General features: G+C 42.7%; 1 protein-coding gene across 1 annotated transcript in view; it reads right to left on the bottom strand.

Moving 5' to 3' along the window:
* LOC115154204 (inactive peptidyl-prolyl cis-trans isomerase FKBP6-like) overlaps positions 1-21,602 on the bottom strand; it is a 48,829-nt gene that overhangs the window by 6,402 nt on the left and 20,825 nt on the right. The gene's annotated exons all lie outside the window — the stretch shown is intronic.

Here is a 21,602-nt window from a genome sequence, read left to right as displayed (position 1 = left end):
TGATATATGTCATAGCCTATGTAATAAGCATGTTTAATTTGCTTATAAAACAACAAGCTTTGGTCAAGCATAAGTAGTCCATCACCTGACCTATGTCTTCATGAAACATGACCTTTGACAACATACAGAAGACATTAGCATTCCAGTCAATATGAAGTATTTTGTACCATGTTTTGTGTTGCTACCATGTTGTGCTGTTGCTATGTTGTGTTGCCACCATTTTGTTGTCATGTTGTGTTGTTACCATGCTGTGTTGTCATGTGTTGCTGCCATGCTATGTGGTTGTTTTAAGTCTCTCTTTATGTAGTGTTGTGGTGTCACTCTTGCCGTGATGTGTGTTTTGTCCTATATTTTTTTAGCTTTTTGTTTAAATGTAATCCCAGCCCCTGTCCTCATCAAAATAGATTTCAATTAGCATAGAGCCTGAAAAACTAATTTCCTAGGATACTGGGCCATTCCCTATTAACAAGGGGCAGATGATTGCAATCGAAATGTAAATGAGGTGTAAGCTCAATGAAATTTGGACTTTAATGATGGCTCTTTCTATTTTCTCCATGTCAGATAGCTGTGTCTCTCTTACTGAGCAGTGACCGTACGACATGGGGTTAACTGGAACAGTTAGAGTTGAAGGCCTGATAGGCTATTGTTCCCATCTAGTGGTCACTTTCCACACAGCATCCATCCATGGTGCATTGCACACAGAAGAAAGAGGAGTCATAGGCTTCCACTATTCATTATCAATTGCTTTAGTTAACCTTTGGAAGCCCAGTATAAGAACTACAGCATAAGGCCTGCTTTGTATGAATTTGTAAATACTTTGTGCTTGTACTCAATTGACATCTCATCTATCAGTTTCTCAAAAACAATTGAGAAAGTGATAGTTGCTTATAGTGGTCGTGCAAAACCATCTGTTTGCAACAACATCACCGTCTGCCTAGTACTGAGAGACTCTGAAGGGAAAACAGAACAACCCATGTTGTTCTCCATATAGGCTCAGTCAGAACCCCCTCATCTCTCTTCCTCCTCCTGAGGCATACAGCCTTGTGTTGACAGTTTCCAATTAATGGTACAGTAACAAAACCTATAGAAGGTCCTTCTATACACAGGGTTATTCGATTGTCTGTTTTGTTTGGACAAAATCACTAGGGCCATGTTTTCCATATGAAAACCTCTCCATCTCTGGGCCTAGGCCTACATGAGCCCAGGGTACCTCTCTATTAGGCTAACCCATATCAATTCCCCTCTTGACCAAACTGCGGGTCGGAGGGGTGACAAGAGCGGCACCTGTTTCCCAGAACCCATCTCTCCGCTCCATTGTCATGCTAAGCAGCCTTGCACAGGAGAGTGCACTCTGAGTGCCAGAGCGAGACTCCCCAAAAAACGTCCCCGTTCCTGAAGGCACTTAGGAAAGCAGGCCCACTTGTCACGTTCCCACAGACTACAGGATCGGTTCACCACTGACTGGCTTATTTTTTTTCTTTCTCCGACGGGTCAATTTCCTGCTCATTTAAATGAAATGGGATTCCTTTTGGCGGCTGTTTTTGTTTTGGCTGAGAGCTGTTTAAGCAGCGCTTTCCACGTACTCCGCAAGTCTTCTTCAGCCTGCCATGAAAGGGGCTATTCTTTGCGCTCGCTGGATGAGGAGAAAATAAAGAAAGGGAAACCGCAGCTACAAGGGCAATCAGTCAATGTTAAAATTGTAGGCATCACGATGGGGAAGAGCTTTTTCATAAACTTCACCATTAGCTAACTTATTTAAACTAACAGGCTGCTGCACTGACACAAAGGGTGTATGTGTGCGTGTATGTTTCAGAGGACTAATCTACCATGTTGGTCAAAGGCACAAACTGTGGGGGCACTGACTAATGATTCTGTAGTTCAAGAGAAGTTTGGGTTATATACGCAGAGAATAAAAAATGAAAAAAATGATATTTTGAGGTGGTGCTAGAGCCTGGGTCAGATACCACATCATTTACTCATCTCTGATTGTGTTACTATTAGTAGGTTTGCCTTTATGGTTGTGGTCGAGTCAAGAAATATGACACACAAAAAAGCCATACATAAGTGAGGGAACAATTTTGATAATGTCAAAATTACATGTTATATGACATGCTTAAAGCTAGAATCTTTAATTTAAATAATAACAAAGCGGTCGCCCCACCTTAGTTTTGGTAAAAAGTTGAGGGATGGGCCTGGAGAAATGTAGCCACTCTCAAATTCATAGACAGAGCTATAGATGCAAGGAGTGACCTTCCATTATATCAACATTATAGTTTAACCATGTTTTGAGGCTATACAGTGCTTGTTTACATTTACATAGTTGTCATGACTGGCCTGTTCGGGTCAGGTTACCGTGGACCACACTCCTACAAGAGACATCTCTCACACCCGCCAGAGGGGGAGAGATCGAGAGGTATGGAGGTGTTTTTTTTTATGACACCTCACGCCCATTGTAAATCTTAAGGCAGCAGACAAAATCCCTTTGTCCTCTCACTGTGGAGGAATGGAATGTATGATGGGCCTATGGAGATCCTACCTCAGAACAGTAACATGCAATAAATGGACTTTGGGACAATATATTTCATCAGCCAAAATGGTGGTAATGACGATAGATGGAATATGAAATGAATGTCGTTTTTATGTTATTAAAAGTTAAATGATGACGTTATAACGAAAACATTGTAACTTGAATAGTTTTCACAATATGCACCTGAAGTTTGCATAATGTACGTTGTGTGAAAATGTCCAGATCAAAGAGGATGTTTTTGTAAAGATGAAATGTGAAGTTAGTTGTCTAAATTGGATCTAAGTAAAATCCAGACCTTGCCTCGTAACTAGTTACGCCCAGAGAACTTGCCATAAAGGCGGAAACGCCAATTTCTGACCAGAGGGTATAAAACATGCGAGTTAAGAATTAACATTATGACTAGGTGACCACCAGCTGCAGCCAAGGTCTGATTATTACACATGGTTGAAGAAGACAAAGGAACCTTTTTACAATCTATGCTACGGATGAGTAGCTGTGTCTAAGAGGGTGAATTCAAGCAGGACCACCCTGTTACTCTCTCCAAGGAATCGTGTGTCTACACTGCTTTTATTCCCATGCTGGAACCACCTATATGGCTGATTAGCTGTCCTCAGAAGACCACTCTTTCAGAACAAGGGCGAGGAAACAGACCACTAAGACAAAGGACACTGACATCGTTAGGACAATCAGAGAATTAGACCCGGTAACCAAAGAAGTGCCGTCATCAGAGGAGAAGGCGAACCCGGTCCACAAAGAGATACCCCATCGGAGACCTTCGACACGTAATTACATCATTATATTCTGACCCATAAGAGCGGCAGTTCAGGGCAAGGTTAGGGCTAAACTAAACATAGTTTACAAATGTACCCAAATGTGCTTTTCTCTCTTTTGAAATCCCCATTTTGTGTAACACGTGTCATATTGTGTTGGCCTGCTAGGGACATGTTTCATTGTACTAAGTTCTAATCAATAGCCCAGACTGTGTCTATGTGTATCTTATATTAGAATTTTAGCTTGTTAGTAGATAAATAATCAACTCAGTTGATGTGGTATGGACTTATTTAGTGGGACTCGGGTTTGTGCAGATTCCCAGATTATGCGACGTTCAGAATGAGACTGTAAAGTATATTAATTAATTAGCGGCTGTTGTAAAATTGATATTCTGATATTCTTTGAGTTCATTTGGGAAATAGAAAATCAATAAAGCCCAACTTTCCCATGGTGCCGTAGTTTACTGAGTTAATAATTACCTGATTCATTTAACCATGTAATTAGAAACAGTTAATCATTCGATGAACAGCAGTCGTCACAATCAATCCAACGTCACTACATGGTTTACAAACATTGGAGTAAAACGAGCTAATATGTTGGGTTCTGATGGGGTATGACAGTTGAACTAAGCTCATGAGGCATTTATAAGTTATATTCTTCAAGAATCAATGGGTAGCCTACACAGTATATCATTAATTTAAAAGTCAAAACATTGATGTAGCAACTAAGGATTCTAGCTTGAATGGAAATGTAAAAAATCCTACATCTACACTCCATAAATTCACAGTGTCCGAATATTTTAACATTCTTTAGGAGTAGCAGTTGGAACCATAACTTTTTTAAGCCTAGAGAAATGTGACATTCTAATTGGTTGACACCCATGGTAGCCACTAGGATTTCAAAGGTTAATATTTTCACCACCCCATTACCCATCTGCCAGCTGTCATACTCTCAAACACTAAAACACAACTGTACTCACAGCAGAGCACAACGCTGCCCTCACAAAGACCTACTGTCTCGTCGTAATAGGTGGAATTAGTTACAAGACAGGTAATTGGTCAGATTCATGAGGTAGACATGAGAACAATGTACTATTCTATACCAAAGCTTGGTGAAACAAGGCTATAATGTTGTATCAGAGCTTAGCTTTAGGGTACATACATGAATATGAATGAAGAGTATCGATAGTAGCCCAGTCATTTAACTTCTTTCAGTAAAATTAAACTACTTTGTTGGAGATTCAAAGCCAGATTTGCACAATTAGCCCTGACCACATTTTGTCCAGGTTTCAGAAGATGAAGGTTTCACACAGTTTCAAGGAAAAACTATTTCAAACCAAGAACATACAGGAAATATTTGACAATGGCTAATGAATCTGTTCAGAACCTACTTAGGAAGACTGCTCCACCCAGAGACAAAGTTTAAACAAGATAGTTTCCATCTTGGCTCAGTGAAAACTCAATACCGGTATTCTTACTTGAAAAAAACATATTACTTTTACATTGTGTCTCCAGACAGACCTGCCTTTTACAACATTTGTGGTGTCTTTCCCCTGCCACTTATTTTCATTAAGGACAAGCGTGTTTGTGTAGCGTCTCACTCTAAATGCTTTGCACATAAGTCATCGATTTCCCTAATGAGTGACAGGCCACAAAAGCGTCCAATTCTTTTGCTTGGAAAACACATCTGCCTTCTCAATCAAACTTGGTGTGGTACCACAGTGACCTGTATGGCTTTAGGGGCAGATGAAGTAGAGAGATGGTGAATATGCCTATTTCAACCACAGGCCAAGACGGCATGGTGTTTGCGGTCTTCTGCTGGCTTCTGCCCTGAAATAGAGCAAACCTGGCAGTAGCTGCACGCGTTTGGCCTCCTCAGAACTATGAACAGAATGCAGGATGCCAAGGAAAGCAAATATTTTGGGAAATTTGAACAGAAATTGTCAGAAGGATTCTGGGCTCTAGATGCAGCAGACTCCATTAAATAGTCCCCTCGTGTTACTAGAGAAATCAGACATGGGAGGGAAAAAATCTTCAAATGTGAGACTTATACCAGCACAGTGTGGAATATAGGCCTACATCCTCCTTCTTCTTCCCCTTTGCTACAAGCTCAGTTTAGGTAAAGGAGGGGACAAAACGTCTCAGCCCAAGAGGTCTCTACTAAGCAAACAGACACTCACTCTCATGTCCCACTAGGACCTGAGGGATGGAAACATACGTATGTGGCAGCAGCAGTTAAGGCATCCATAGTTTCCCAGACTAAACTGTTCGGGAAACAGTTCGTGCATACTGTATATTATGACTACATTTTGTGACATTTTTGTTCGTTTTGGTCTTTGCCAAGGTTTTTTTTGCTTGTTCGTGCACAAACGTTTCTCAAGGCATGCTGAAGTCGGTAGATGAAGTCTACGCCCCTTCGTCGGTGATTGGTCAACAGTAGGGATTCTTCAACAAAGTGTTTGTTGTCATTCAATGTGAGACAAATCATTTATGCAAATTTTTTCACTTAAGAAATACTTCCCCAAACATCTTAGTTAGATGTAAAATTGCGCGACTAAGATCTCCTCTGCAGAAATGGGAAAAATACCTGGAAGGGGTGCTTCCGCCTCACTTGTCACCGCCTCTGGGGCCGCCTCTTTACCCAAGGGCAGTGTTTTTACGGGACACAAACACACACACACACACACACACACACACACACACACACAGTCCCGTCTCTCATGCCTGAACAGACAGCAAATATTTATATCACAGCCACGGGAATACATTTAGAGCATGAGCCTGGCTTGTCGACTCCCTAGAGGGGCTAGACATGTGAGCTGTAAGCATTGGAACAGTGCACAGCAAAATAGTTCTTGAGAACAACCTAAAAGAAAGAAACAGTGTAGATCAGCTGACTGAGCATGCCCGTGCAAGTTAATATAGATTATAAAAGTACTCTGATAATTATCCTCATTTCTAAAGTGTAGTCTTGCCCACAATGATAAAAAATAAGACACTTCCCACCATCAATGTTGAGACTATCAGTAAACCACAGCTATAAACCCTATAGACCTATATTGCTATTCAAATAAAGCCAATTGATTGGACATGATTTGGAAAGGCACACACCTGTCTATATAAAGGTCCCACAGTTGACAGTGCATGTCAGAGCAAAATCCAAGCCATGAGGTCGAAGGAATTGTCCGTAGAGCTCAGAGATTTTATCGAGGCACAGATCTGGGGAAGGGTCCAAAAACATTTCTGCAGCATTGAAGGTCCCCAAGAACACAGTGGCCTCCATCATTCTTAAATGGAAGAAGTTTAGAACCACCAAGACTTCCTAGAGCTTGCTGTCCGGCCAAACTGAGCAATCGGGGGAGAAGGGCCTTGGGTGGTGACCAAGAACCTCTAGGGTTCCTCTGTGGAGATGGGAGAACCTTCCAGAAGGACAACCATCTCTGCAGCACTCCACCAATCAGGCCTTTATGGTAGAGTGGCCAGACGGAAGCCACTCCTCAGTAAAAGGCACATGACAGCCCGCTTGGAGTTTGCCAAAAGGCACCTAAAAACTCTCAGACCATGAGAAACGACATTCTCTGGTCTGATGAAACCAAGATTGAAGTCTTTGGCCTGAATGCCAAGTGTCACGTCTGAAGCATGGTGGTGGCAGCATTATGCTGTAGTGATGTTTTTCAGCAGCAAGTACTGTGAGACTAGTCAGGTTCGAGGGAAAGATGAACAGAGCAAAGTACAGAGAGATCCTTGATGAAAACCTGCTCCAGAGCGCTCAGGACCTCAGAATGGGGCGAAGGTTCACCTTCCAACAGGACAACGACCCATCCAACCTGACAGAGCTTGAGAGGATCTGCAGCGAAGAATGGGAGAAACTCCCCAAATACAGGTGTGCCAAGCTTGTAGCATCATACCCAATAAGGCTTGATGATGTAATCGCTGCTAAAGGTGCTTCAACAAAGTACTGAGTAAAGGTTTGAATACTTACCTAAATGTGATACTTCTGTTGTTTTTTTTTATAAATTAGCAAACATTTGTAAAAACCTGTTTTTGCTTTGTCATTATGGGGAATTGTGTGTAGTTTGATAAGGGGAAAAAAACAATTTAATCAATTTTAGAATAAGGCTGTAATGTAACAAAATGTGGAAAAAGTCAAGGGGTCTGAATACTTTCCAAAGGCGCTGTACATGTAGGTAAGGGTAAAAGTGTCTTGGCAATCAGGATATATAATAACCAGAATAGCAGAAGCATGTGTAAAGCGTGTGAAAGTGTGTCAATATGCATGTGTGTGTGTCTGTGTTGCTGTGTCAGTACGGTATGTGTGAGAGTTGTGAGTAGAGTCCAGTGAGTGTGCATTCAGCCAGTGCAAGAGAGTCCGTGCAACAACAAAAAAAGGGGGTCAATGGAAACAGTCCAGGTAGCCATTTGATTAATTGTTCAGCAGTCTTATGGCTTGGGGGTAGAAGCTGTTCAGGAGCCTTTTGGTCCCAGACTTGGCACTCCAGTACCACTTGCCCTGCGGTAGCAGAAAGAACAGTCTATTTGTATTTGTATTTGCATTTATTATGGATCCCCATTAGCTGCTGCCAAAGCAGCAGCTACTCTTCCTGGTGTCCAGCAAAATGAAGGCAGTTTATACAATTTTAAAAACATTACTTGGGTGGCTGGAGTCTCAAAATTTTTGGGCCTTCCTCTGACACTGCCTGGTGTAGGGGTCCTGAATGGCAGGGAGCTCGTCCCCAGTGATGTACCAGGCCGTACGCACTACTCTCTGTAGCTCCTTGTGGTTGGCCAAGCAGTTGCCATACCATGCGGTGATGCAGCCAGTCAAGAGGCTCTCAATGGTGCAGGTGTATAACTTTTTGAGGATTTGAGGGCCCATGCCAAATCTTTTCAGTCTCCTGAGTGGGAAGAGGCGTTGTCGTGCCCTCTTCACGACTGTGTTGGTGTGTTTGGGCCGAGGAACTTGAACCTCTTGACCGGCTCCACTACAGCCCCGTCGATGTGAATGGGGGTGTGCTCAGCCCTCCATTTCCTGTAGTCCATAATCAGCTCCTTTGTCTTGCTGACGTTGAGGGAGAGGTTGTTGCACTGGCACCACACTGCCAGGTCTCTGACCTCCTCCCTGTAGTCTGTCTCATCATCGTCGGTGATCAGGCCTACCACCGTTGTGTCGTCGGCAAACGTAATGATGGTGTTGGAGTTATGCGCGGCCACGCAGTCGTGGGTGTACAGGGAGTACAGGAGGGGACTAAGCATGCACACCTGAGGGGGCCCCGTGTTGGCGGATGTGTTGTTCCCTACCCTCACCACTTGGGGTCGGCCCATCAGGAAGTCCAGGATCCAGTTGGAGAGGGAAGTGTTTAATCCCAGGATCCTTAGCTTAGTGATGAGGGCACTGTGGTGTTGAACGCTGAGCTGTAGTCAAGCTGGAGATAGCATTCTCAGGTTCCTTTTGTCCAGGTGGGAAAGGGCAGTGTGGAGTAGAGGTCTTCACGGATCCACCTGTACCCGAATACACGAGACCCGATCCGGGACCCGAGCGTGTCCAGATCCAGAATCCTAAACAATGTCACGGGTCTGGGTCGGATCTGATATGATTGTCACAGGTCTCAGGTATGTGTCATTTTAACTGACTTGTCCGAAAGGGCCGTACACATTCAAAGGCAACTGCTGCAGTAGAGAAATATATATTTGAACATTTATGCTGCTGCTCTTGCTTTTCACAAGAATGGAGAGTGGCACGTGTAGCTTGTTGTTGGCCAATCATAAGTCATCAAAGCGGCAATAGGCTACAGTCATAGAGACTCCATGTGTGGCAAAAGTTAGAATACCAGCAGCATACCACCCTGCATCCCACTGCTGGCTTGCTACTGATGCTTAGCAGGGTCAACCCTGGTTGGTCCTTGGATGGGAGACCAGATGCTGCTGGAAGTAGTGTTGGAGGGTCAGTAGGAGGCACTCTTTCCTTTAATCAAAAAAAAGATCTCAATGCCCCAGGACAGTGATTGGGGACATTGCCCTGTGTAGGGGGCTGTCTTTCAGCTGGGACGTTAAACGGGTGTCCTGACTCTCTTTGGTCCCTAAAAGATCCCAAGGCATTTATTGTAGGGGTGTTAACCTTGGTGTCCTGGCTAAATTCCCAGTCTGGCCCTCATACCATCATGGCCACCTAACCATCCCCAGCTTCCAACTGGTTTACTCACCTCCTCTCCCCTGTAACTATTCCCCAGGTTGTTGCTGTAAATGAGAATGTGTTCTCAGTCAACTTACCTGGTAAAATAAAAAAGGAGATATCTAATCGATGGAATGAGAAGGATAGGCTCAAATGACCAAGAGCCAATAGGTAGGCTGTTACTTATAACTCTGAATGGAGTTGTTATCTGTAACTGTAGAATGAGGAAGTGCATGCACTGTAGCCTAACTAGCTTCTCCCGGTTTGATGCAGTCAAGACATGTACTACCTAATCATATTTGATGATAAATAACCTAGATATTGCAGCTATTAGTCTACTATAGCGTGAGTCGGCTTGGTTGGTTGCTGTCCCTGCTCACAGTATGGCCCCTCCCCCGCCTGCTAGAGCAGCACCTCTCTCTTCAACCTGGTCTCAGAGCATTTTGTATTATTCTTTCCTTAATACGTGACACTGCATTTAGTATGATATCTTACACAAATAAATACATACCATACAAAATGTATCTCCAGCACCAATTTTGTATGATATGTTACAAATTACAATTCATATTAAATGTTACTAATTTTCAAAAAGTACAATATGTTACAAATTTGACAAACGTAAGATATGTTATGAATTCTAGCTAACATTAGCTAGGCTAGGGCTTAGGGTTAAGGTTAGGAGTTAGGTTAAAGGGTTAAAGGGTTAGGGTGAGGGTTAGCTAAAAGGGTTAATGTTAGGGTTAGCTAAAAGGGTTAAGGTTAAGGTTAGGGTTAGCTAAAAGGGTTCATGTTAGGGTTAGCTAAAAGGGTTCATGTTAGGATTAGCTAAAAGGGTTAAGGTTAGCTAAAAGGGTTCATGTTAAGGTTAGGTAAAAGGGTTAAGGTTAAGGTTAGGGGTAGCTAAAAGGGTTAAGGTTCATGTTAGGGTTAGCTAAAAGGGTTACGGTTAAGGTTAGCTAAAAGGGTTCATGTTAGGGTTAGCTAAAAGGGTAAAGGTTAAGGTTAGGGTTAGCTAAAAGGGTTACGGTTAAGGTTAGGGTTAGCTAAAAGGGTTCATGTTAGGGTTAGCTAAAAGGGTAAAGGTTAAGGTTAGGGTTAGCTAAAAGGGTTACGGTTAAGGTTAGGGTTAGCTAAAAGGGTTCATGTTAGGGTTAGGGTGAGGGTTAGCCAACATGCCAAGTATTTGCAAAGTAGCTAAAAAGTAGTAAGTAGTTGAAAAGTTGTTAATTAGCTAAAATGATAAAGTTGTCCATGATGAGATTCAAACTTGCAACCTTTGGGTGGCTAGACGTTCGCATTACATGCCCACCAATCACCCTTCTTTCGTTTTCGCCTTAAGTAACCATCTGTCTTAAGTAACCATACCAAACATAACATAGCATACTAATTGGAGTGTCCCGGATTTACATTTACTATGTTATGCCTGCTCTCCCTCATCCTGCGCTTTATCAGATCCAGTTAATAAAGTAGTATAAATCAACATTTATGCATATTGAGTCCGGGTGGGAAAGACCCAGGTCCATTTCGGAACGGGTCAACTTTTTGGACCCGTGAAGACCTCTAGTGTGGAGTGCAGTAGAGATTGTGTCATCTGTGGATTTGATGGGGCACTCGTCCTATTGTTTTATTTAGCTTGCGGCCCAGCAGGGGATAAAGATGGGAGCAGAGGTGAAAACAGGGGTTGTGGAGACAGGGGGGCTTATATTAGCCCCAGCTGAAGGAAAGGAAAGGCCACTGGCACATGAGACTGACTGCTGGAGGACAAGAGAAGCCTGACGCGACAGTGGCAGATTAAGATATATCGCCCGCCTCTTCCTCCCATTTACTCTCTTCTCCCTCCCCCTCTGCTCTGGTTCTCCCTTTTTCTCCCCCTCCCCTCCTAACCCTATCACCTCCCTCCCCGGCTTGGGTTACCAGCAAGGCAGGCATGCCAAACAAGTCCTATTAATACAGTGTGGACGGACAGAGGGGCCAGGTGGCATCTCCATGACCGGCAGTGAGTGGCTGGTTTTGACTAGATGGTATACAGCTTACAATTCTGTATGTCAGAATTGACTTTTCAGGTAAGGAGAGGAGAACGGGTAAGGAGAACTTACACAGCAGGATAGGAAAATTAGGTTAAGGTTAGGAAAAGGGTAAGGGTTAGGTACAACAACAACAAAAATTTGACATGAACTGTAAGCCATCGAGACATGACCGGAGTGGCTGGGCCAGGGCGTGGCAGGCAGCAGGGCCCACTAAGGGGGCAGATGGTAACAGGGGGGCCAGATATGTGTCACAGAGGACATGCACAGCTCAGGTCAGATGGACTGTCACTGGAATGTGACATTTATGAGAGAGAGGTGTAAATGGATATAGGCCTCGACTCTCACGAAGAGGGGAGACACATACACAAGTCCACAGCCCAATATCAACTCCATCTCAATGTGTTGTCCAAACTAACAGATTCATTCAAATTAGAAAGCTAAACATCAATCATTTAAAGCTCAGTGCACATTCATTAATTTTCAACTGATAAAATTGTGCATGAGGCAAAATCAAACTCAATCTATCAATTCAAACACTTTCAGATCATGGGATGAATGTTTTATATTATCTACACATACATACTGTACCTACCTACACATAGAAAGACTGATGGACACACATGCACACACTGTACACACACACACACCAATGCACAGAGTACAGTAGAACCAGTGTCTGTTTCCTACCCTTACTACAGTATTCCTCTCAATGATGTCTTTGACTTGAGCCTCGGCGCCATCCCCCTGCTCTCAGGGTTTTTTCCTTGGAGCTACAGGCTCCAACACACCGCTCCAGGTTCCCAATGTCCTGTCACTCAAAGAGGTCTTTCTCTCCCACCTCCCCACCTCCTCTCTCTTTTTCGTCCCCTCCTAAACGCTGTCCCTTTTTCTCACCTTCCTTCCTCTCCTAATGCTGTCCCCCTTGTTCCCCCTCTACCAGTGCTTTTGCATAAACACCAGGCCCTCACTAGCATAAAGCTCTGATTCTTCTCCTCCGTGTTGAAAAGAGGGGTACAACAAGGAAAAAGAAAAACATACACTGTGGCCAAAGGTATGTGGACACTGCTCGTCGACAATCTCATTCCAAAATCATGGGCATTAATAGTGAGTTGGTCCCCCCTTTGCTGATATAACAACCTCCACTCTTCTGGGAAGACTTTCCACTAGATGTTGGAAAATTGCTATGGGGACTTGCTTCTATTCAGTCACAAGAGCATTAGTGAGGTCAGGCACTGATGTTGGGCGATTAGGGCTGGCTCACAGTCGACATTAAAATTCCTCCCAAAGGGGTTCGATGGAGTTGAGGTCAGGACTCTGTGCTCGCCAGTCAAGTTCTTCCACACCGATCTCGACAAAACATTTCTGTATGGACCTCGCTTTGGGCTCCCGAGTAGCACGCTTTGGGCTCCCAAGCTATTGGACTCTGGAGCAGTGGAAACACGTTCTCTGGAATGATGAATCACTCTTCACTATCTGGCAGTCCGATGGACAAATCTGGGTTTGACGGATGCCAGGAGAACGCTACCTGCCCCAATGCATAGTGCCAACTGTAAAGTTTGGTGTAGGAGGAATAATGATCTGGGGCTGTTTTTCATGGTTTGGGCTAGGCCCCTTAGTTCCAGTGAAGGGAAATCTTAACGCTACAGCATACAATGAGATTCTAGACGATTCTGTGCTTCCAACTTTGAGGCAACAGTTTGGGGAAGGCCCTTTCCTGTTCCAGCATGACAATGCCCCCATGTACAAAGCGAGGTCCATACAGAAATGGTTTATCAAGATCGGTGTGGAAGAACTTGACTGGCCTGCACAGAGACCTGACCTCAACCCCATCGAACCCTTTGGGATGAATTGGAATACCGATTGTGAGCCAGGCCTAATAACCCAACCTCACTAATGCTCTTGTGGCTAAATGGAAGCAAGTCCCAGCAGCAAAATCTAGTGGAAAGCCTTCCCAGAAGAGAGGATAGCAGCAAAGGGGGAACAACTCCAAATGAATGCCCATGATTTTGGAATTAGATGTTTGATGAGCAGGTGTCCACATACTTTTGGTCATGTAGTGTAACTTAGTTACTGTAACACCAAGATATTTACCTAAACACCTTATGGTGCTCTCAGTTATTGTGTCTGGTTCAAATCTTACATTTCTGACCAACGATCATTTGTGTGGGGGTTTAAAAACACTGACGCCAAGAAAGGTCATTTAAAAATAAAACCACAGCCTTGCAGGTCACTACAACTGGACATGTGATTGCAACAATTATTTCTCTTTTTATTAAGTGGCCCCTTTTTATAGGTCTATTGAATACAAAGTGTGTATTCAGTTGGAGCCAGCAGAAATGGGGCATTTATGCTGCAGGGGGCATGTAAAAACAGAAACTTGTGTTTCTCTTTTAATTGTTCTAAATGCTGGGGACTAGAGTGGGCATTTAAGGGAGAATGGAGGCGCAAACATCGGAAACAGACCTGGGGCTACGTTTCGCCATGCTGTTTGCTACGTATCCCATGAGAAAATGTTGCATTTTGATGTCTCCACACAGAGGCTGGAGCTGCATCAAGTGGTCTCAGATGGCCAAGGGAAGCTGTGCGGGGTAGCTTTGGAATGTGGGAAAATGACTTCTCTGTAGGCCAATCAAAAGGTTGAGATGAGGACGATATACAATATTTTTCCTGCCTTGAAGGGTACATTCAACCCCCCTGATTCATTGTTTTACTTAAAACCAACCTCTTAGCCTTAGGACAAAGATCAATTCAAATGCAGCATATTGTATCATTATTCGAAATTTCTCAACAACAAAACAATTAAACTCCTTGATAATATTGGTGATATTAAAATTGACAGTAGGATTTCAAATCGACCCAGCAATAACCTTTATTTGTTATGTCCTTTCTGCCCATCTCATCCATCAACCTTCTCCTTCTGTATCACTCCATCCATCCACAGGCTGGCAAGGGACTGTGCCTGTGCCATTTAACCCTGCTCTGCAAGAACAAATAGCTCACCACACCAGAGAAAGGTGGAAGCATAGGCACATAATATTTACATCAACAATGACCCTCTGTGCCCAACAAGGTAACCATGTCCGCATTAGTCTACCCGAAAACCAATCACCCATTTGAAAAAGAATGTTCAAGATGAAAAGGTTGTAGTCTTTGGAAGAACTCGCTTCAGCTCCATTTGAAATCCTTCAAGAAAAACATTGGGGGAAAAGCTGAGCTGTCAAATCTGCAAGTAATTATACAGGGGGTCCGAGAGAGAAAAAGGGCCCTCCGCTGTATATGCAAGGAAAGAGGCCTGAACAAAAACACCACTGTTTTTATGACGTCCCCTTGTAGGTTTCTCCGCCCCTCGACATATAAGCCTACATATACTTGACCCCCAACAGAGAGAGGAGCCCTCATACCCTGAGGAGGAGCCTTCATACCCTGCTTGTGGTGGCAGGAACCGAATCTCCAAGATATGGTGATAAGCAATCAGCTCCTTGACAAAGCCACTTCTGTATTGGAGGGGAAAAGAAAGGAAACATCCTCCTTCTCTCTATCTTCAGAGCACTGCAATTCCAAACAGCAGGGAGTGTGTTTAATCAGAGGGAGAGCAGCGAGAGGAAAAGAAAACACAACCTTTCCTAAACCTGAAAAAAATGGAGGGATGGCGGCACCACTTTAGATGTTATGAATAGGACATTGATCCACCAAATGGGGCTGAGAGGAGGGGATCGAATGTACGCAAACAGCCTAGGAGTGTTTTCATAAATTATTACTCTACGAATCATAATAATGCCAGGCAGAGTTGATTTAAGAGTAGGGTGTGTTTCTTCTTTCTCCTCAGCATGTTCCCTATGTGCCTGGTTAGACATGTTTCGGAGGCTTCTGTATAGCGTGGCTTTCGTATTGGCCCTGATGCTGGCTGGGGCTGAATTGGCTAGCTGACTTGGCTGGTTCTCTCACCGAGTGTGTGCCGCAGCCATAACGCTCTCTCTGGCTCATTGACTCCTGGGGAGTGAGGGCTGACAAACACACACACACACACACACACACACACACACACACACACACACACACACACACACACACACACACACACACACACACACACAAACACTGGAGTGTGTGCGCATCTCAAAGGCCATGTTTCTGTCAGCACCACTGGTATATTAAAGTAGACCCAGCAGAACAGGCATGGCAGTGAGACCGTGCCCCTCTGGTCATCCAACTCCCAGGACACAACTAATCTTAGACGTTTCTTGGAGCTCCGTTTGATGTGCCATCATCACCTGAGTGATTTTGACTGTACCTCCATCTACCCCAAGAGAGCATTGGCACCCATGGGCTGTGTAACTAAAAGCATAGGCCAACAATTACTTCTGATGTTGCTGTAGGTTTGGGAGTGTTTTTAACCCACTGCATCCTCTTCATCTTTAAGTACATACAAACTGTCAAGTGTGTCAAGCCCCTAACATCATCGTTTCAGCTCGGTGTGGTCTACCTCACCCAGAGAGTAAATGGTATCACAGTTTCTGATAATATCTTCGTTGTTGCTGGGTGGCTCCGTTGGTCCTGCCTCTCTGCAAACTCCATGGCAGCGCTATCTTATCTGGCTGGCCTTCCTCTATGGATGCTCATTGGGTTACATCGTCTCCTCCTCAGGAACACACTAGAGCTCAGGCATAGAGCTGATCCCTTTGTGTAGACCTTATCGGCTTGTTCCATCTGAAGGCGCTATCTGCCCAAGAGTTTGCACGAAGGCCTGTGTACACAAACAGAACTGCAATGGGCTTGTACTGTCTAGACATGCAATGGGCTTGCATTGTGGTAGGTCGAAAACTTAAGTAGGCGTTTGAGCATCTTCATTATTAAAACCTTTTTACAGTTTCATCGCAATACATAAAAATTATGCTTTTTATATGAATATTATACCCTGAGACTGGTATCTGTAACACACACCTAGGGTACAAAGTTAGACAATTGAGATACACCTTAAGTTGCACACCAACCTGTGTAATTATAGTGTATAACTTGAATGTAAGCACAATGAGTGGATAAAACATGCTTGATAGACAGACCAACCAGGGTGTCAACCTGGAGAGAACTACTGTATCAAGACAAAAACACACTGCTCTTTGCTGCCAACCGTTGGCACAAAAAAGAAGACAAAAAGAGGACAAAACTTTGGGACTGAGTTATATGGATGTGGTGAGAGTTCAGACGCACTCTCCAGCTTTTCAGCGGGCTTAACATACAAACCCTCAGTGTATCCAACTCATATGATTGGCAGTCTGCTTCTCAACTTAAAGGGGAACTTATTAGGGGAGTAATTGACTTTGACAAATCTTGGATGATAGGTTAGTAACTTGATGGAGCGTCTCAAAAGTTTGAAAAGGAATGTAGCCAGCGGTTGGGTATACATAGGCACTGAGCCTTTTGCACAGGAGGAAGTCTTCAGAGAAAGGGGGGGTGACAGGTGAAAACTGCCTTTGTACAACATTACATTAGGTTATTTTATCAACTTAAACTAGAATGTGTATTTACAGGAAAATATATCAAAAGACGAAGAATATCAGAAGTTAAATCATCTGAAAAGGAGAACATTCTGAATGTTGCTGATACTGATATTGTGGGTGTGCAGTTATGCCTTTAATGTGGACAGGGTGAGAGGGCACAAAAAGTGAAGGGGTACGCATTTTACCTTCGTAGGATGCCAACAAAGAAAACTAAACAGCTCCATTCATTCAGCAAGCCTAAAATATCCAGTATTTATTTTTGAATCAATTGCAATTACGACCCAAGGAAAACAGGGTTCAGTTAACCCCAGCTTCAAAACCTTGGGTAGGATAAGCATTTTCTTCAGCCCTCTGCAAAACAGCCTCAGGGAACCCCAAGGAACTGAAGAGGGGCTTGTCTGACTGGGTTTACAACGATGACCTCCAATGCTGCGCTTTGCATGAGTGAGTGAGAGTGTCCACAGTTTATAAAGGCGGCATTATATGGTCTGAGCTTTTGCTGAATGTGTCAGAAAGGACACCGTCACACACCATACATGACTGTAGAGCAACCTAAATGAGAGGTTTCACACCCACACTGGCTAATGTAATGGATGCAAATATATTCACACCAGACTAAAAACTCTCCACGCACAAAATACCTAAATCCAAGCCTTTCAAGTCCCAAAGACGAGAGTACAAAGCCTAGTGTTCCGTCTTTATCACTCAAAGACAAGCACTTCAGATACTTTAGAGGAAATGTTAATGGTTAGACTTCCCAAATCCTAACTAATTCCCAAAACCCTACCTCAACAACACTCCTCCGCCATTCATTACTCAGAATATTCTCAATAAATAGAATGTATTCATCAACCCCAAATAATTACTCTAACCCATTACTTGGTAGTGATATTTCAGATTCCATCCTGTATCTTCATAAATGAACAATAACAAGTCCAAATAATGCACTTTCAATACAAGGTAAATGGATACTCTTAGCAAAAAGGGTTCCAAAAGGGTTCTTTAGCTGTCCCCATAGGAGAACCCTTTTTGGTTCCAGGTAGAATCCTTTTGGGTTCCATGTAGAACCCTCTGTGGCAAGGCTTCTACCGGCAACCAAAAATAGTTATTCAAAGGGTTCTCCTATGGGACAGCTGAAGAACCCTTTTAGGTACTAAATAGCACATTTCAAGGGGGTAGATTCAGTGCAATCCACTGCACTTTAGATGCTGACTGAATCTTTTTTTTTTTATTACAGACTATACTGTAAACATAATTACTCAACAGCATTCATGGATTCTAAACAAATGTGGTTGCTCACCCTCTAGCATAAACACATCTTAAAATAACATAACTTTGCAATTGGACAGACTTTTGAAAGTCATAGTAAAAGGAATTTGGATGTCCTGATTCAAATATAAGCCTGCGCTCATTCATTTAAAGTCAAGAGGACAGGATCACAGAGGGAATGACAACTAAAATGAGTGGCAGAGTACATCCCTGTGGACCAGAGCAGGATTGTGGACAGATCTGTATAGTCTTGGTCTTGCATCTGTGTATGATGGAAATACATAAATACCCACACCCATTCCACATTTAGCCAGAAGTGCACAATTTACACAGCAACAACCACATTTAAATGATTGCTACTGATTTTCTTATTGGGGCTCAAAAAGAACTGGGCGTGCCCTGTAAACACAAACTTCCAAATTAACACCTATAATTACAAATGCTTGAGCTGCTGCCTTTGGTGACGTGTTAGACGAGTAGCTGTCTTTTCTACTTGCAATATGAAGATGGCCGTTTTGTGTCTACTGAACATGACCAGAATAGTTAAAATATGAAGCATAATAGTCAGCGATAGCATTAGCACCAGACACACTTAGTCTGCAAAGCCTCAAACAGGCAGAGCATGGAATGGCAACATCAGCAAAACGGCATCAACCAAAGCCACTCAACCCAAAAAGCTAAGAACAGTAACTTAGATTTTTTTTATCTCACAAAGCAAACTCTGACTGATGCTTCTCAATTGCACAACATTGACCGAAACCACTATTTCTAAAGGGCATCTGGTTTGGATTAATTGTATTTGACCAAAATAATGTCAGTTATTGTGGGTTGAAAAAACTAAATCAAAACACATGCCAAGAGAAAAGGGATGAAACGTTCAACATGACTGGATACATAATGTAGGAACCACCTAATTATTTGGGACAATTGCATATTTGATCCCCTTTATTAAAGCATTTTGCACCAGAGAAAAAAACATTTATCTCCCCTTAAATGAAACCATCAGACCACTAAAACCATTTGAATTGTACCTCTAGTGTTTAATGACAACACCTTTGAGTCCTGGTTCCAAAGTAGCAGCATGCATTTTGAGCATGTGTACTATGATGGCTCTCAACTGTCTTTAAATCAGTTACAAGAAAAATGTGGGTTATCCAGGGCCAATTTCTTTAAGTTCTTAAAACTAAGAAATCTTATTCAAGCGCTTCAAAAGAATCTGGATGAACACAAGGCATCTAGCTTTGAAAAGATACTGAAAGAAGCTGCTACGCCAAAGAAGTTGATTGCCAATTTATATCAAGGGTTAATTGAAATTCCTGATTCGGAAAGTATTCAGACACTTCCCTTTTTCCACATTTTGTTACGTTACAGCCTTATTCTAAAATGGATTCTTTTTTTTTTTAAATCCTCATCAATCTACACACAATATCCCATAATGACAAAGCAAACAGACATTTTTGCTAATGTATAAAAAAATAAAAAATAAACTGAAATACCTTATCTACATAAGTATTCAGACACTTTGCTATGAGACTCGAAATTGAGCTCAGGTGCATCCTGTTTCCATTGATCATCTTCAAGATGTTTCTACAACTTGATTGTAGTCCACCTGTGGTAAATTCAATTGATTGGACATGATTTGGAAAGGCACACACCTGTCTATATAAGTTCCCACAGTTGACAGTACATGTCAGAGCAAAAATCAAGCCATGAGGTTGAAGGAATACCCAAGAAGACTTGAGTCTGTAATCGCTGCCAAATGTGCTTCAACAAAGCACTGAATAAAGGGTCTGAATACTTATGTAAATGTGATACGTTTTTTCTTTTTAATACATTTGCAAACAGTTCTAAAAATCTGTTTTGCTTTGCCATTATGGGGTATTGTATGTAGATTGAGAAAAAAATAACAATTTAATCAATTTTAGAGTAAGGCTGTAACATAACAAAATGTGGAAAAAGTCTGAATACTTTCACGAATGCACTGTACATTCAGAATGTATTCAGACCCTCGACTTTTTTCACATTTTGTTACGTTTTTTTCCTCATCAATCTACATCTGTAATCACTGGCAGCGGTGTTTAACACGTATTGACTCAGGGGGGTGAATACTTATCTAATCAAGGTATATTAGTGTTTTAAAACGTTTTGCAACAGAAAACCAAAATAAGCCTTTCTTATTGAACAGATACACAACTTCCCGGCTTGTTTTTCTGTCAGGTCAGGTGTTCTCCGCTGGGAAACATCTAATTGTAGTTAGTGTTGTTGTGGATGTAACAGTCAGAGGAGAGTTGCTGCTCTCCACACGATCTTCCCATCCTATTTCAAACGGCTGCTTGCATGGGCCTTTTCTCAATTAGATTTGCTCAACTCCTGTGTCCTCTCTCTGTCTCTCTCCTCCATCCTCTCTGGCCTCTTTTTGAAAAAGTCAAAGGTAATTGAGGAGAGGCGGCAAGGAGTGTGAAAGTAGACAAAAATGCTCTTGTATGAAATGACTACTCCAATCACGTGTTACAGGGTGGAATCCCAAAATAATTGTATAAAGTGATTAAAAACTAAATGTGCAAGACATTTTATAGAGAAAGGGATAAGTAACATATCGTTTTTAGCCAATGTTTGCAATGATGATGAAAAAAATAACATTCAATTGCTAATTAGATTGTGAGGCTGTCTTGCTTGTGTTTGATATGCTGCCTAGATAGCTGCATGTAACTCCCCACTTGAGTATTTCATTGGGGCAAAAAACTATCTGAGAGTTTGTACAAACATGTTGACCATGTCTTTTGTGTACAACATGAAGTTTGTAGGCTGCACCAGACAAAGTGTTCATTGCTGATCAAGGAGGGGGAAGCTGCAGTGTAACACTGAGCAGCAGGTACGTAGGTAGCAGCTATGTGAAAAAAAAACCTGCAAATGTCTTTAGCCACGGCAAATCGGGTTTACAGAAAATCAGTAACCACAGCCAGTACATAATAATGGGTTGCCTCCAACCTGCACCAATGACTATAGACCTAGACATTGAAAAATGAGTGCCTCTAGCCTATTAGACTAAATTGACTAACTCCTTTAGCAGTAAAAACATGGTTTCCCTTCCAATCATAATACAGAGTAATTGGAATGGCTCTGGGTCTGCTATAATGAGCAAGCTATCTCGTGATCAGCTACCACTTTAAACAAACACCGGGTGGGAGAGTTTCTCTGCCTCACTTGTGGTTAAAAGCCAAACACTGTTACGCTGAGGTTCTCCGACAATGCTCTTTGGTGAGGCACACTCGCTAAACACACATGGCAGGCTCACTCCTGGACAATGATGGTAGGCGGAAACCACATTGTCTGCAGAGT

This window comes from Salmo trutta, chromosome 19 (genome assembly GCF_901001165.1).
Source record: "Salmo trutta chromosome 19, fSalTru1.1, whole genome shotgun sequence".
Lineage (NCBI taxonomy): Eukaryota > Metazoa > Chordata > Actinopteri > Salmoniformes > Salmonidae > Salmo > Salmo trutta.
This window is presented reverse-complemented; position numbering and strand designations above follow the sequence as displayed.